At 46.7% G+C, this 17,942-nt stretch overlaps 1 protein-coding gene and 1 long non-coding RNA gene across 4 annotated transcripts in view; both read left to right on the top strand.

Annotated features, from left to right (window-relative positions):
- The window catches only part of SORCS3 (sortilin related VPS10 domain containing receptor 3), a 586,644-nt gene that overhangs the window by 34,692 nt on the left and 534,010 nt on the right, over nucleotides 1-17,942 (top strand). The gene's annotated exons all lie outside the window — the stretch shown is intronic.
- LOC144301146 (uncharacterized) overlaps nucleotides 1-17,942 on the top strand; it is a 79,091-nt gene that overhangs the window by 13,519 nt on the left and 47,630 nt on the right. For all 3 annotated transcript variants that reach the window (XR_013367933.1, XR_013367934.1, XR_013367932.1), the window contains exon 2: nucleotides 15,727-15,973. This is a non-coding gene — a long non-coding RNA (uncharacterized LOC144301146). The remainder of the gene's footprint in view (nucleotides 1-15,726; nucleotides 15,974-17,942) is intronic.

The following is a 17,942-nucleotide window of genomic DNA, read 5'->3' as shown; positions in this document are numbered from 1 at the left end:
CTGGGGTCTCTGTCTGATGGGATGACCTATTGGGGTTGGTTTTGTTTCAGAGCCTTGGTTCAAACACTAGCTCTGTGTGGTTTTAACGAATCAAGTGCCTTCTCTTAGCCTAATTTCTTCATCCATCACAATGGGTTTGATCAGAGTCACAGCCTGCATCCTTACTACAACCTTCCAGGCTATATGACTGACCCTTGTCAGTCCTTCACCTTACCTTTTGCTTGTTCCCCTGGTTTGCTCTGTCTGCTTGCACTGGTCTCTCTCTTCTTCAACAGACCCTCAGTGCTCCTGCCTCAGGACCTTTGCACTGACCCTTCTCTCTCTTTGGAATGCTCTCTGTCCCTAGGTAGCTGCATGGTTCATTCTCTCACCCACTTCTGGTTTTTACCTAAAATTATCTTCTCAGTGAGGTCTGCCCTCGTCCCTCAGTTTAAAATTGTGCATCCCTCCTCAGGTTCACCTTCTTTCCCTTCTTTGCTTAGTTTTCCTCAGTAACTGTCTTGCATATGACACATTTTACTAATATATTTATTGTCTATTCCTCCTGTGAAAATGGAAGCTTCATGAAGACAGAGAATTTGTCTCTTGTTTCCAGCTCCCATGTGGTAGAGCGGGCAGGGCAGGTAGTTACAGAGATGGGAAACTCAGCAAAGCAAGGTAGTGGAAACCCTTTGTGATTGCAAGCTTTCGGTCTCTTCTTCATATCTTAAGCTGTGAAAAGAAATGGCCTCTTATATCCAGAAAGAAGCTTGTTTACTTGGAAAACAAAACTTTCACACTGATTCTACTCCTGGTTCTCTTTGGTGCCGGTAGGTATTTGCTGAATGAGTGAATATGAGGCCCAGTCTGGGGCCATGTGGCCTGGACTCCTCCACTTACCAGCTCTGGGAACTTGGGCCAGTTCCTTAGCCTCCCTGACTGTGGTTTCCTTTCTTGTAAAGAATGGGGATTAATGGGGTAACTGTCTTGTGGGGTCGTTGGGGGCAGTCCATGCAAGTCTGAAGAATGCCTGCATCTTGTCTGTGCTTAGCAGGTTAACTCTTATTTTCAAAAGTACTTTCAGCTCTCCTGTTCCAATTCCAGGAGAGGGATGCCTTCTCTTGGGTTAAGGATCTTGGTGTAGCCCTCAAGAATTGACTCCTGTAGCACTTATGTGGTTGGTGCATCTTGCCTCTTATGGTGTTGTCTGAGAGGAGGGTGGGTGCTGCTGGACAGATTGCAGGTTGGATGAAATGTCATCCAATGCTTTTATGTTGCTGATGTCTTTGGAAAATGGACATCCAGGCAGAAGAGAAGAATTCTAAAGTGATCCCTGGTTAGGAAACTCAGATACCCTGAGTTCAGTATCTAGAAGGAGGCTGGGATGGAGGGGCCTTGTTCTGGGCCCTGGAGCAAGCCAGAAGCTGCTCTGGAGGGCAGACACAGGCATTTCTGGTCTTCTGCTTTCTGCTCCAGGCTATTGCTCAGTCTTCCCGCAGGATCTTACCTATTCAGATCTTCCCTGACATCACTGCCAGTCTGGGGGTCACTGGCTATTGGCCAGTGTTCTAGGCACTCTGCTTACCCATGACATCTAAGCTTGCTTTGGCTCAGGGCCTTACAGAACTCAGAGGAAGACCCTGAATGTCCAGGTGGTAGGGATAGCTACTTCCACCCTCCCTCCTGCATTCCTCACATGGACCATTCAAATCAAGGTGATGTTGGAGCTGGGTCTCCATGGGTCCAGGAAGCTGAGGAAGACTTGGAAAGAGAAAGTCTTCTTTTATTTGGGCATGGTGATCAAATAGGAGGCTAGATACAGGCTTGGGTTTGCCCCTTGGCCTTAGCAATACTTCTCAGGGCCAGAACACCTGAGAGTCTCAGCACCTTTGACTCAGAAATAGCAGATGTTGCACGGGGAGCCCCAACTGTCTGACCCTTGCTGGGCCATCTCTCTTGCTTGTTCATGGAGAAGTGGAAGAGGAGGAGCCAACCAAGACCTACCTGGTATGTCAGGGAAACTTCCAGGATGATTTTGCTGTCAGCATGAGGCCCTGAGGGAGGGATGATTGATTGATTTTGCCTTGGTGCTCTTGTGATGGCTCATTGCATTTATACCATGGGTGACTTTTGGGGCCATCTGGTGCTTATCACCTCTTATCCCAACCAAACAGGAACTCAGAGAGGGATGGGGAAGCCTGGTAATTCTGGGGTGGAGCAGCACCAGAAAAATCTGGCTTGGTATCACCAGTGGCCAGCAAGACCTGGGATAGGCCTGCCTTTGTTGGGCTGCCCTAACAAATGCCATAGACTGGCCCTCACACACCGGCGTGGGCTGCCGTGTGGCAGTGTGGCACAGTGCTCCCTCATTAGACTTCTGTGAGCCCTCACGCTCAACACTGACCACTTGTGGGACCTCTGGACAGTTTTTGACTCACTCTGCAACTCTGGCAGCTCCTCTGTAAAGTGGGGATGATGGTAATACCTATCTTAGGAGATTTCTCTGGGGACTAAATGAGCCATTACATGGACATGCACGGCGCTAGGCATTTATTTAGAAAGTACTCAGGAAATGTTGGTGCTGGTTATTAGAGAGATGGACAAGATCCGTGGTGGCCGTTTGGTGAGGGCGGCTCTGAAGGAAGACTAAACTGGGCATTGCCAGAACTGCGTCTGTGAGGCAGAGACAAAGGGCACCACAACTCATGTCCAAGCATGAGGTCACCGGTCATCCCTGGTGTCACCTCTTACACCGAGTCTACTACTTCCTGGCCCCAACGGAATCCTTTCGGTGGGCAGAGGCTGCAAAAGCCAAGGCCAGCCTCCATTGCCTTTCTGGAGTGAGATCACAGGGCCATGGGCCTGCACTTAGCCCTCCTTGCCCAGCCAAGAGTGGGAGGCAGTGGCTACGAGGGTCATCTGCACACTGTACCCCACACATCTGGACCCATGTTACCTGTCTGATCCTCAGGTCCAAGGCCCCTCCACCCAGCACTGCTTCCCCCAGTTTACTGGAATTCCTTATCCTGCTGACTCCAGCCCTCCACCTTCCACACCGCTGAGCCCTCACAAATCTTATAAATGCCTGGGAATAAGGCATAACTCCATGCAGTGTTTTTTTAGTAGGGGGCAGAGAAAACATTCTTTCTTGTTCCGACTGTTTTCTGGATGGAAGGACTTAGCACCCCTGCTCTCCCCCAGTGGTCACTGGGGGTCTCCCTTCCCTTCCCCTCCACATGTCCTGGGAGGCTGGCACCTAGCCCAGTGAGACCCCCTAGAGCTGAGGTGGGGTAGGTTTTTGCTTCTTTTCTGGTGTTTTTTTTTTTTTTTTTTTCTGACTTTCTTTCCTCTTTGGCATTGGCTGATGCTCCTGCTGACCTTTTGTCTGCTCCTTATTGCCCGGTGGCAGTGAGGTCCTGGGGTGGGAGGGAGGCAGAGCCAGGGAGAAGCACAGCTGTGGCAGTGGAGTGAATGCAGATGGGATGAAAGTGGGCAAGTGCAGGTGGCAGCAGCTCGGGGCCTCCCTGGAGGGGCAGACCCCCATGTTGCCTTCTCTCTGATGAGAGGAGGCGCGGGGGAAGCCACTGTGTCTCTGGAAGTGAAGCTCTGACAGGGGCCTGGCTTTCCCAGAGGCGACAGGGGCTCTGGAGGAGTGCTCTCCAGGTCTCAGTTTTTTTGTGGGGGTGGCATAGGTGAGGGGGCTGATAGCAGTGGTGACCAACTTGGGGCTGGGGGTGACAGGGGTCCAGGTACTGCCAAGTGCTGCAGACTCAGGCTGCAGAGGCGTCTGCCTTACTCACCCCTGCAGCCAGCCTCCTGGGCAAATAAAGTGACAAAATGCTGATCATTGTGAGCTTTAGAACACCCACACCCAGTAAATTGCAGAGATGAAAAGCTGGGGTCCCCACGGGGCTGGTTCTACCCTGGTGTAACAAGCCTGGAAGGTTCAGGAACCTTAAGAGGGAACTAGATGAATTCAGAATGACACATTTTTTTTTTCTTCTGCTCTGTTTTCCTGCTTTGCTTTCCCCCTCCTTACTTTTCCTGGCTATTCTGTTCCCATCTCTTCCTTTCTACTTGTGTTTAGAACCTCTCACTCTATGTTATGGAAAAGACCTAGGCTCCTGGGAGGAGCTCCATGCAGTCAGTGGTCTCTCAGAACCATAGAGCCATTTCTCTCAGGCTCCGCATCCATCCATCCATCCATCCATCCATCCATCCATCCATCCATTCCAGTCCTGCTTAAAATTCTCCCTCCACCAAGGTGGCCTCTGTCTCCCAGCTGTAAGCTCCATCAATCAGAGCACATGACTCACACTTTTAAAGATCTCCCAACCTGTCTGGCCTGGGGAGTGAAGTGCTCTTTGAGACACTTGGGAGCTCGCTGGGTTTCTTCCCTCTTCCTGCTGCCTTTAGGTAAGGAGTGGCTGAGTGAGTGCAAACGCCCTTTCTTGACCAAATGTCACCAGTGACTGAACCTTTTTTTTTTTTTTATTTTCTAATATGAGACAGCCCCAAGTTCAAATGTCTAGAAGAGGTCATGGCAAACACAAATACACATTAAGGTGTAAATGACTGATGGAAAGTTCTCCTTGGAGTGTGTTCATGTGCTGGGAGCAGGAGCCGAGGGAGAGCCTGGAGCACCAGTGGGAGGCAGGGGAAGAGACGCCCTTCAGGATTCTCCTGGGGCAGTGGCTTCAAGTCGAAAGGTAATAATTTCAGCATATCAATGCTTTGGCTCACCCATAGCTCCAGATCCACTGTGTATCTGGAGAGAGGGGGGAAGGGAGCTCAGAGCTGGAGGTCATAGGCTCTGGAGCCTGACTCTCCTGGTTCCAATATTAGTTCTCTGGCTGCGGTCAACAGGTCCTAACCCCGAGGTTCTTCATTTGTACCGTGGGAATAGTAATAATACTGATCTCACAGGGTCGTCCTGAGGATTTGATGAAATAAGGCGTGTACTTCACTTTGCAAAGTACCTGGCACATAGCATCTCAAAACATTAGTCCTCCTTCTCTCCACCCCCCCGCCCTCATCCTCACCATCATGTGTAGCTTTGGGTTAGGAATTTGGAGCAAAAGTAAAAGGAACTCACATACCTGAATCGTCAGTCATAGCATTGCCAGGTTTAGCAAATAAAAGTGCCAGTACATTTATTTATTGCATATCTGAAGTTCAAATTCCACCAAATGCCCTGTATCTGGGAACCCTGCTCAATCAAGCCTCTCCCCGACCGGGCTGTGTGGGGGGACTAGGGTGGGTGGCGCAGGGGGTACGGAGGGTGCTGTGGATCAGGGTGCGCAGAGGCACAGGCCCTGGGCACAGGGAGCAGCCACACCGAGGGGCCCGCGCCCATCCCAGCGGGGGTAGTGGGCAGTGGGGAGCGCTCCTGTTTTCTTCCTGGAAGCTCCTGAGTGTGCCCCCCCTGCGGGCGTGTTGGCCGCGCACTCCACTCTCCTGTCCCTGCTCTAGTTCTTCTCCTCTGCCCCCCTTTCCTCCCTGCTCCCCATCGCCTCCCCACTCCCCTCCTCATTCCTGCCCCCCCCAGCAGTCTTTCTGAGAGAGCTGGTGTGGGTGGGCTTCTGACGCATCCTTGGTTACCTGCTGTTCCACACCCACAGGCTTCTGCCCCTCCACGTGCTGACTCCAGAACCTCCCCGGCAGCGTCCTGAGCACCCCCTCGCCGCAGCAAGGGAACACCAGGGGTTAGGTTCTGTGTGACCCCGAGGAGATGAGCCTAGTCCCCACCCCTCCAGGTGGGCAAGCATGCCCCCAAAGTGAGGGTGTGACATGTAGAAAAGCCATCATCTTTAGTGCAGTTGGGGATGCCTTTTTATGGGGTTAATATTCTGTTGTTTCATCTGTTCAGGGGGCTCAAAACTCTGGCCCCCATTCTTTTTACCTTAGCACAAAAGACCCTTCAGGACTTGCCCATTTTCTCTCTTTCTTGCTGTTTCTCCATCACTCCTCTCTTACCCCCTGAAGTTCCTGGTAAATGGAAATGCTTTTAGTTCTAAGAAAGCTCTTTACCCCTCATACTTTCAGGCCTTTGTCACTCTGTGTTTCTCCTCTCTTGGCAAGATCTCATCCTTCAAAATTCAGCTCAGATACCTCTGCCTCTGAGAAGCCCTCCTGACCAGCCCCTGGGAGACTTGACCTTCAGGGCTATTTCTCCTATGGTCTGCTTTGTGTGTAGTGACAGTGAAGCCCTTGTTACCTTATGAAATTGTGATTGCATATTTGTCTCTTCATCCACACTAAAAGTTCTTTGAATCATATATTTTTATTATTCCTGCCTCAGGGCCTTGGAATGTGCTATTGGATCATCATGGGATACCCTCATCTTGTCACTGTTCAATGCAACAGCTGCCATATCAACCCTCAGATCTCAGCTTAAATGTCACCCTGTCAGAGAGGCCTGCCCTGACTCACCTTACCCCTAGCTAATTATTTTGTCAGTCTTTACTGCTAGAGGATAGCACCTAGGAGGGCTAGGCTCTGTTAGCTGGGTCACCATTGTGTCCCCACACCTAAACTCAGGGTTATTTGCTGATGGGTTGGAGAGGGAGAGCCATGTGGAGCAGGAACACTGAAGGCCAGGAGAAAAGGAATTCCAAGTCAGGATTCCCTAGATGTGATTAATGGAGAAGGGACATGGGGGCCAATTTCTATGTAACTGTACATTCCGTCTTGTATGTGGCTACCTTAGTTAAGTTTAGAGCAGATAATTCCAGTGTGTGCCATTATCGTTTCTTTCCTTTTGCACATTTTAATTTTAATATATATGTGTCTTTGAAATTTTCTGTTTGGTTACTTACAATCTAGTCAACAGAAGGGTTCTTTTTCTGAAAATATGTAGGATTTTTGATGAAGAGTACCTACAGTGCCTGAGTCAGCTCTGGGTTTTGGCACACTGAGGGCTGGAGTGTCCTTTGTCCCTTGCCTGCAGCTGGGAGATTCCCTTATAAATACATCTGGCCCTCGGTGGCACAACTCACAAATGCCTGTTCTTGGTGGTGAAGCCCTTCTCTGGACCCTGGAACTCCTCCAGGCAAGGAGATAGGGAGCAAATTTGAGGATCTAAATGTTTAGTCCCTGGAACTCCTGCTAAGAGTGAAGCCTGGCCTCCTGGGAAGGGACCTGAGAGATTCTCCACCCAGAGCTTTTCTGCAGGAGGAAACCAAGGCTCATGGAGAAGAAATGCTTTGCCCAGAGTCACACATCTGAGGCAGGACTAGAACCCAGATTTTATGTCTTCATCTGGGGTGCCTCACCCTTATCTAGCTAGCTGGACCCTCATGTAGCGCAGGATGTTAATTCAGAAGTGTACACTTCTGTGCAGCAGGAAGCTTTATATTTATTTTCATTGCACAAACATATTTCTCTTCTTTCATATTCCTCCTCTTCCTCCTGTTCAGTAGCATGAGAACATTGAGCAGATGAAGGTATAGTGTTGGGCTCGAAGGTAGTGGGTAGGCAACAGGTGTTTCCCAGTTATCCATGATCCAAACAGGCCCTGCTGAACCCTGCCTGTGCCTCATGGGACCAGACAGACTGTGCCGAGGGCTTTCCTCTGCTAGCAATGATCCGTTGGTTTCTTTATGGAAGAGAGCACCTACATGTGTTCAGAGCATTTTGTTTTTCAGATAAAGATTTTAAAAGCCTGTTTCTATGTAGCTAACCTTCTGAGGGGTCTGCTGGAAAACGCTTCTGCAGGCTGCTTTGGTTCGGGTGGGTGGTTGCAGCTGGCTCAGACCACTGAATTCTTCTAGGACACCGTCCGGAGGACGGGCTTGGCCAGCAGCCTTGGGCAGCTTGCTGGCAGTGCTGTTGCCCTCCTGACATGCGGTAAGGGATGGGGAAGGGAGGACTCCATGGTAACGAGGCTGGAGAGCCCAGCGCCATGGTGTCATGGCAACCAAACAGAGGAATTCCATCCACATAGTGACAGAGGGACCCCTGGACCTCTCGCACTCGGCTGGCCCACTGCATTAGCAACCAGGCTATGGTCTTCTGTGATGGGAGCTGGGTAGGAGGAGGGTGAGAACCACTAGGGAGGGAAGGTTGGAAGAAGTGGTTTTGTGTGTGGGTTTAGAAAACTAAAAAAAAAATAAAATAAAATTATTAAGAGAAACAGAAATAAAGAAGGCTCTGTTGGGTAAGTACCAATAAAAGAGAAAGAAATCAGATCTGAGTTTACATGACATACTCTGGGAAGCGTGTCCTGATTCATCCCTCTCCTCACTGGGGCCATTTTGTTTTTCTGCTTCGTGTCTGGTCTGGAACATTTGACCTTGGCCTTGGAGACAACACTCATTTCAGTTTTCCGCCTCTTTCTCGGAGCACTATTTTTCTCTGTTCCTTTTACTTCCTCAGGATGTGGAATAGATGCTATAGTAACACTCACTGGCTGTTCTGTCCCTCACCACGTGGCTTGTGATGTTGCCATGTGTGTCTCTTTTGGTTAGTTGCATGGACTGAGTGTCTGGTTTCTTACTGGGCAGTGTGGATACAGGCAGATATTTGTGAGTGGATCAGGATCTGATTTGGGGTCAGGTCAGGTGATTGATTGGGGGTGGCCTCTGGTGCTGGGGTCTTTTTAGTAGCCTGGCAGTCTTTCTGAGATGGGACTGTCTCAGTATGGATCTGAGAAAGGATTTGAGCCTTCATTCTCCTTCCTCATCAGCTACAGAAGAGTAGGGAGAATGGAGAATATGGGAAGACTTGGGGAGAAAAAAATAGAGGGAAGCATGGACTACAGCAGGGAGGTCTGTGTCTGTAGCAGCAGAGAAAGAGCATGTGGTCTGTGACTTCCAGCCATAAGTCTGGATTACAGGTGCTTCAGTGGTCAAGATGCAAATGTCTTTGAGGCCTTTGGGTAGAATGGGTCGAGTTTTCTGTGTATACACAGTGAGATCCTGTAAGGTTAGGCAAGGGCTTAGACTTTTCTAACCCCCATGCTGCCTGCACAGGGATGGGTCCCCGTATTTGGATGCCTTGTGTTTGTTGAATGAACTATATTGTTCTTGTCCTTGTGAAGCTTACACTCTACCTGAGAAAATGGAACATCTCTCCATGGATAATGGAAACATGAATAGACTACATGTTTTCAAGTGTCAAATAAAAATTTGCTGGCCAGTGAGTGAATGTTTGGGACATGGGGGCAGGGGTTAGATATTCAGAGATTGAGGAGGTTCAAAAAAAAAGATCATGATCACCAAGGCTGGTGATCTAGGCTGTGAAGGAAAACATGCCTATATCCTTTTTTAAAAAATATTTTATTTATTTATTCATGAGAGACACAGAGAGAGGCAGAGACACAGGCAGAGGGAGAAGCAGGCTCCATGCAGGGAGCCCGATGCGGGACTCGATCCCGGGTCTCCAGGATCACACCCTGGGCTGCAGGCGGCACTAAACTGCTGCGCTACCGGGGCTGCCCCAAATATGCCTATATCCTAGGGGCCCTCAAACTTGAGTTGAATCAGGATCATCTGGAAATCTGTTTATGCAACTTTTGGGGCCCTGCTCCAAAGATTCTGGTTGAGGAGTCCTGGGAGTCTGCATTTTTAATGAGGTACTTAGGTGATTTTGTTGGAGGTCAGCTGGGGATCACACACTTAGAAACACTGGTCTAGCTCAAGGGCAGTCCTCATACTGCAAAGCCTCTTTGAGCCCATGAGCTTTGAGGCTTCCTCTTCTTAGGGGATTTGTAAACAGGTTTAACAACAGTAAGGTAGCGTCTGTGGGACTGGCAGATCTGGGAACCTTGCCTTCTCCAGTAGAGGAGAAAGCATCAATTCAGGCTTTATCTTTAACTGGTGAAGCCAGGAGGCAAAGGCAAGTGGGCTGAGCTCCAGTGTGTGTACTGGGAAGAGAGGAAGCTCTCGCTGGGTGTGTGAGCTTCACACACAGCCAGTGATGGTGAGCTCCTGTCGTTCCATGGGCCACACCGTGGGAGCTGTGAAGTGCCGGAGAGGATAGAGAATTTCGGGGGAGGACTTGCTGTTTTAAGGGGTATCTCTAAATAGGAAAGCAAAGCCATTTATAAGTCAACCTACTTCACGGAAGGTTCAGAAAAACCCAATCCATCTACCACATTTTCATTCATTCTGACTTCGTGCTGCCATTGGATATTGGGAGGGCACCGATGATTACATTCACAACCCTGACAGTAATAACCAAGAGCTAACATTTGCTAAGTGCTGTCTGCACATGCACCGTGCTAAGCACTTAATGTTCATCATCCCATTTAATCTTCACATTGACCCTATGAGGTCTGTGCATCATCGCTTTCCACTTAACAGTGGAGAAAACAGGCATCCAAGATAACCTGCCTCACAAGGTACAGCTGGCGATGGATGGATCTGAGGTTTGATGTGGATCCCTCTGTTGGAAGCATATGCAAGGAGAGTCTTTGATTCAGCTTTCTTCTCTCCTGTCTTATTAACTTCTTTTCCCATGAGACAAGACGTGCATTTTCCTGTCATCCAGTTTGTCCCATGGAGATCCTAGCCTTGTAGTTTATTATGGAACATGGAGAGTGGAAATGGGATCGAATAAATGGATTTTTCAAGCCTGCGTTTGGAATGAAACCTTTCAGTGAGTCACGTGGTGCGAGCAAGAGGAGCATGCATTTCTGGGTGAGGTGCTGCTGAGCTGAAGTGATTGGGGAATAGCAGAGCCTTGATTATCCGTGTGGTTGTTAGCAGAGTCCCTCTTCTCTGTTGGTGACAACTAGCTTTGGCTTGATAGATTAAAAACTTTCCCCCTCTGTCCTTTTGGTGGGCACACGGATATTCTTATCAGCACAGAAATCCAAATTGTCAGATAACAGAACCTGAAACTACCCTTCTCTGAGGCAGAGGCCCCAGGTGGGCACTTGGTTTGGGGAGGCAGCAGGGGATCAGGGAAGGAATTTTAGAAGTAGATGAGTCAAATCCTGCCTCTCTGTTTGCTTTGGGCTAGTTAATTTCTCACGTTTTCTATGAACGTGGTTATTATAAGTGAAACAGTGGATGTTGTGTTGTATCACCAAGATCCCTCCCTTCCAGATGTGCCTCTTTTTCCCTCTGTTCCCCCACTCCTGCCATGAATGCTGGCAGCTGAGTCCTCCCCAGGGATTGCCCTCAGTCTATGAGAGCTGCCTAGCTCAAGGTCACACCTGTTCCCTGAGGGCAGCCTGTGTCCACCTTGAGGGTCAAGTGACCTGGCATCTAGACCTAAGGCTGGATGACTCCTGACTCCTGTGGATGGGCAGAGGCCTCTGTTGTGGCTGCATCTTCCCTTTGTCTTCCCAAGAAGGAGACTTCATGGCCTTCTGCCCAAGTCTCCAGACTTGGCTTCTCCCTGGACAGTTGTCTTGAGCCTCTCCCCTGAAAAAACCCTCCTGTATGCAAATCTCTCTTTGAGTTCCTGATACCCAACCCAAGACACTTCTGTTTTGTGATAATTAAATGAAATCATTGATCTTAGTGCCCAGGGTAGTGCTTGAAAAGCATTAGGTCCTCTGTAAATGTATCTTTCATGTTATTAGCTTTAACATTTCATAAAATATATAGCTATAAAATTTCAAGCCACTTTTCTGTATTTTGGAAAAATATTGAATATGCAGTTGTGATCAGGGCTTAATAAATTTCAGTGAAAGTAGGAATTCTTTGGAGCTGTGAAGGAAGCCTTCCTATTGATTCATGTCAAACTTCATTATAAGAAGTGGTTTGGGACATTTGGATCAGCTCTGTGTAAGGGAATTTATCATGATGATTTTTAAATTTTATTTTACTAGAAGTGATATGCTCTCTTAAGGATCTTCCCAAAGATATTTTTGCTTTTAGGAAGAGCTTAACCAAACTCAGTCTTTTAGGGGGGAATTAATGAGGAAAGGAAGTGCTGTAAATCCAGCAGGGGAAGAGGGAACGTGTTATCATCTGCACCTGCTCTTTCAGTCTTCCCAGTGTGTGTGCCTGTGTGTGTCCCTACAGTGTGTTTGTGGTTTCTTATTTGCTGGAGCATTACGGAATTTAGCTGATGGTCATCAGTGGGAGTGGTTAGGATAATGGAGGCTCCACTGATGGAAAAGGGCCTAGTATATCGTTTTGAAATAACCTTTTGCAGGTGATTATAACAGAAGTAGAAAAGGAATGGGAAGAAATTCATTTATTACTGAAATGTGTAGCATAACAGTGAAAGGTGCTTTTCCATCCCTGCTTCTCAACACAATTCCATTTTCTCGAAGTAACCACTATCATAAATTTAGCACATGCCTCCCTTGGATTTTCTCTATATGTGTATGATCCTATCCCTATAGATTTACAATGATGCATTTCATTGCATGCATATATGTGCATATATATATGTATATTTTTTAATGAGGTCCCATCATAGATTCTCTCGTGTCACTTACTTTTGCACTTCTTCTAATTGGGCATCTTTCCAGACCTGTATATATAAATACCCTCCATTCTTTCTGATGTTTGTGCACAATACTCCATTGAATGGCTGCTCTAACATTTATTTAAAACTACCATCGGTAGGTATTGAAGTTGTTTCCAGATTTTCAATATAGTGAAACAAGCTGCTGTGAATATCCTTGTTCACACATCCATTATACCACTTAGATAAATGACCCTCAGCTCACACAGGGTTGGATGCACAATAGTAGCTGAATCAATAATCATTGAATTGATTTCAAGGCTCAGTGTAGCTTGAGGAGAGATTAAAAGGCGGAGCCTTCCTTAGTACACAATCAGAGGTGCCTGATTTTATAGACGTCATTGACCATCAGAAAAATATTTGGACAAGAAAGGGTGTGGTGCACCAAAGTCTTCCTTGGTGAAAGTTTGTTTTGGCCTGATGGCCTACGCCCTGGTCCTGCCTGCCATTTGTATTTATGTCACAGAGAACCTCTCCTGTACAGTGGGCTTTGCCTGTATGCTGATGTTAGGATAACTGGTGTGCTCTTCCTTTGCAGTTTTAGGGTATGGGCTTTGATCCGAGCACATATGCTGATGATCACAGGGCTGTCACCCAAGCCAGTTAAAATGCTCACAGGTGTTTTAGGCTTTACACAATGAGAGAGCTGTTCAAAGAGAACAGGTGCACTGTGGGGGTGCTGAGCCTCCAACATGTAAATACACTTAGAAAATGATCCCCTATGAATAGTTAATTTTAAAATGCATCCAGAACACACTCTCTGACATAATAGTTGATCTATAGCCCCATTAATGCATCTAAGTGAAAGGTCTAAATTTAATGATGCCATTCAGCATATTCATGGTCCTGTCTGTGGTTTAATTCTATTATCCGGGAGCCCATGTGGGCCCAATGCACCTGATGCTGCCTGCCCCATCGTGCTTTAGCAAAGGGCGACTTTTTCATGTATTTTGTACTGTATTACCTCAAGTTCAGCACAGGAGGTTTCCATGAGGGCCCCTATTGGAGCATCTCTCCAGGAAATCACGGACCGTGCAAATCCACAGTCCATGCATGCAGCACCATCACTTTGTCGAAGCACTCCCTCCTTTCCTTCACACAGCACTCTTGCGAAGCAGGGCAGACACTTAGTAGCCCTATTTTACAAGTGTGAAACAAGTGTGAAGGGTCAGAGTGAACTGGCTCATGCAAGTTCCTACTGGATCAATGATAAGGCGGGGACCTAAGACCAGGTTTCCTGTTTTGAAGTCCTTAGATTCCTTCAGCAAATAACAGCCCATCGAACATATCTAAGTTGTGTACACAGAGTGTGTACACCGATACATAACATTTGGAGCACCCAATAAATTCAGTGTGTTCAGATTCCTTGGGGAGAATTTTTAGGGTTTTTGTTTACTTTCGACATTCAACCGCCCTTTTAGTGTCACTCTCACAGTTCACTGTATGGCTGACCTTAAGCACAGGTACATATACACACATGTATATCAGCGCTCACAAATTACATATAAAGCCATTTAGGAAGAAAGAGGAGTGATGTCATTATAAGGAAATTTAATTAGACCCCTCATTGAACAAATGGCTATTGAACGCCCACCCTGTCTAACTCTGGCTTTGACTCAGGAAAGGTAACCAAGCTGTGCAAAGAATTGTCCCTACCCCCAGGAGCTTGCAATCCAGTTGAGAAGAGAAGACCATTAAATAACACAGGGAAGCGTGTAACCAGTTGTCCATCACAAACCATGGAATTTTTCCCTTCCGTAGGATTTTGGAAGAAGTGGGTTTCCTGTGGGATGGAGGAGTCAGGGAAGCAGCATGGGTCCCTATAGTCTCACAACAGAAGGATCTTAGAGGCTGAGTAGCACTCAGATGAACGGAATGGGAAAAGGAAGGGCATTCTAGGGCCCTACGAGCTCCAAGTAGGTTTGAAGGTTAGTGAGGAAATGTCAGGTATTCGTAAGCAGAGATGATGCATCATGTTACTTTGGATCATGTTTGTTAGCTTCCAGGGCATCCTACAGAGGTGCCTGAATCACTGATTCCCAGGGCTTATTTGCACTGACAATACCCAAGGGTATATGCATATAAGAATAAAAGCCTGGACTACCAACATATCTTGCAGATTGAATACTTTGGGCTTTAGTTTTAGTGTCTCTGATTACTGAGTCATCATCTCTGTATCCTCACCTTATCATTATCATCCATGGATGTGGGGGCAGAGCTCTTGAAGGGGGGCCGTGCTGTGTAGGGAAGACTCATCCTCAGGGTGCCTTCTCAAGAATATAAAACCAATCCTACATATGGATCACTGTCCTACAAAGTATATGCCAGGTAGCAAACAGGTCCAAACTCTGAAAAAGAGTTAACTTTAGGCTAGGATGTCTAGTCTTGTTTCATAGAGGAGGGTGGGAATTGGTCCTTGAGGAAGGCTGGGATGGGGCTGGCTGGATGAGTGAGTGCAATATGGGTGGGCCAGATCATTCTGGGCCAGAAGAGCCACCTGCACAAATGCAGGGCAGCATGGTGATGGTCTGTTTGGGAAAGAGGGGATCAGTTTTTCTGGGCCAACTAGAGTATTTGTGGGACATTAGGAGGAGAAAGTCACTCTGATGTGAGAGTCTTTGATATCAGTTTAAGAGATTTAAGAATTTGGGTACAGAGTATTAAAAGTTATAATCAGGAAGAATAGATGAGAAGATAACAGGAAATTGTTGATTGTTACAACATAATAGGAGCTAATAGATTTTTAAAAATATGCAAGATTTTAAAAGATGGATGATTTGAGTTACTCATTAGGATAATTGCATCTGGGTGCAATGTGAGCTTTCGTCTAGAAATAATATATTCCAAGATTCTTAGAAATTATTTTCTCACCCAGTTCTAAATAAAAATGTAATAAATAACCATTCAAGAGACTGTTGACATGTTGCAAACATAACATGCCATGGAACAGAATGAAGTCAAAGCACTGCCTAAGGCTGTGCTTCAGATGCTTGAGTGTGTGGGTAGGCATTGAGCTGTGGTTTTAGGGGTGGGATGGTATGCCCTGAGCCATCCACATTCTGTCCCTTGATCATTTTGTGAAGGTAAATGAGATGTGCCTTCACTGTTCCAGTCAGGAAGCTTTGGGTGGCAAGTGACAGAAACTCAACTCAGAGTGTTTAGCCAAACTAAATAATTAACCTAAATTCAACTAAGAAGTCTGGAGTGGATGTAGCTTCAGTTGTGGTAGGTTCTATAGGCTCAGTTGGAGGAGTCTGTCTTTTTCTGTCTCTCCTTCTAACTCTGCTTTCCTCATTGTCAGCCTTCATTTCCCAACAGGTATTCTTCATGTGGTGGGGAAGATGGCAATTCAGAGCTTGCAGTGATGAAAAGAGTGTCCATTTCCTCGTTCCCCTCTTCATCCTCCCCTCTCTTTCTTTACTATTATTTCTGAAGAAGTTGTTCTTGCTTGATTCATGGGTCCACCATACCACTGGACCAATTACTGGGCGGCTCGAGGAGACAGCACTTTCTGGTTGGCAGCCTCATCAGAATAAAGTGGAGTGGGAGAAGCAGTTTCCCAAAGGTAGGTATATGGACCAGACCAGAGAGAGAGAGAAAGAGATTGAGAGAGAATGAGAGAGAGTGAGAGAGTGAGCAAGCGAGAGAAAGAGAAGCTCAGCTCAAGGTGGTACCAGCTGATGCTTGCTATCATAGGGTGGGGTCCTTTGGTCCTATGGTTTTAGGTGCTCTCTGCTTCACACCATCAGCCCCCTCCAGGACCAAAGGACTTTGCCTTAGGTTCAACCTGTATGCAGCAAACAAAGTGGCTATCAGAGGCAGGGACCTACTGGATCTCACAGCCAACTACAACCCAAGCTCTTTGGCTGGATAAAGTGACTTAAGTCTTCAAATTTCTGCCCCAAATTCCAGAAAAAAATATTCATACTGATAGAGAGCAATGCTTGCTTAGAGGTTGAAGATGTTGAAGTTCTCTTAGAAGTTACCAGAATGTAATCCATAGTGAGTTTTCCATCGTGCGTTGCTTTACTTGGAATAAGGCTCATGTAGGAGATGAGTTAATAGGTCATTTGCTTTTGGCTACCAGGCTTTTGTTCTACTGTGTCAAGTTCATATTTCCTGAGTGCCACCTCCCTGGAGAACAATCTGAGCTTAGGGAGTGTACACATAAACAGCCTTTCCCTGTGAGAGGCTCTTAAAAAGCTCACAGCAAACACTGTTTTGTGCATCCCTTCCACATCACTGGTTTGGAGGAGGGAGATGGATAAGATTTTCTCCATTTGATGGGTTAGGAATGTAAGACATGGGGAGGGTAAGAGATTTGTGAGGGAATATCAGTGGCAAAGCCTAAAGATGGAAAATGGCACTCCTCATTTGCAATCCATATTCCTAACAATTGGTTGTCATCTTTTCTGATTTCAATATGCTATTTCCTTTCAAAAGAGTAGCACCTTGAGCATTCACTTTAACTGGAGAGTCCATTCAGATCCATTGGTGAGCCCAAAGGATAATAGCCAAGAAATCATTTAATGAGATCTACACCATTTTACAAGGCATGCTGAGTTTCCATTTACTTGTAGCACTGCATACAATGTGCCTTTCTCTGATTTTTCTTTTAAAATAAAGTAAAAAGTTTGTTTTTTGTAGCTTTTCCAGTGAGTGCTAATACTCAGTGCAATGGTAATGAAGGGAGTGGATGTCTAGTTTAAAAGTTCAGGCAAGAGTAGATACTATTGACAAGAGGCTCCTAAGCAGGTATCAAGTACTGAAGTAATTGGTTTGTGATTTTTTTTTTTTTTTGGTATTGGGTGGAAAATGATCCTTCCCAGCTCATTGAACATTGTAGTGCATTTGTAGTACTTTGTTTCATTTCTGTAGCTGCTGCTGCTGCTGTAAGGTATTGTTGTTAAGTGAGTCTAGTACCCAAGGAGTTGGCAAACTGTTTCTGTAGAGGGGCAGAGGGGCCGACAGTCAATATTTTTGGTTTTGTGGGTCACAGGGTGAACTACTGGACTCTGTTGTTGTTGTGTAAAGCTGCCATGCACATTATGTACATGAATGGGTAAGCCTGTGTTCTAATAAAACTTTATTCACAAGAACAGATGGAGGACCAGATTTAGCCCACGGACAGTAGTTTGCAGATCACTGGTGTACACAGCCCGCTGGGGTCCATGTGGACTCCTCTGCGTGAGCACACTGTGTATTCACAGTGTTTCTGCAGCCTCCAGCCCACTCCCTTCCTGTTTCTTATGCAGATGTGTTGTTACAGGATTCCAATTTTTAGCGGTGTTTCCAAAAGCCCCTTTTCCAGGCTTTGCACTTCCATCTTGAGAGCTATGGACCTTGGACTAAACTCGGGGGCCTGATGCTAGCTCTGTAGAAGCCAAGAAAAATCTTCTGGTTCTAATGTTGGAGTTCAGGTACATGGTCTAGTAAAATGGCACTAGACAAACATTGGTGAGTCTTAGGCTGAGTGACCCTGAGCAAACTACCTAATCTTCATGTCTGTCATCAACTATAAGAATATCCACCTT

Source organism: Canis aureus, chromosome 29 (genome assembly GCF_053574225.1).
Source record: "Canis aureus isolate CA01 chromosome 29, VMU_Caureus_v.1.0, whole genome shotgun sequence".
Taxonomy (NCBI): domain Eukaryota; kingdom Metazoa; phylum Chordata; class Mammalia; order Carnivora; family Canidae; genus Canis; species Canis aureus.
The sequence above is the reverse complement of the archived record's forward strand: the minus strand, read 5'-3'. Positions and strand labels throughout refer to the sequence as shown.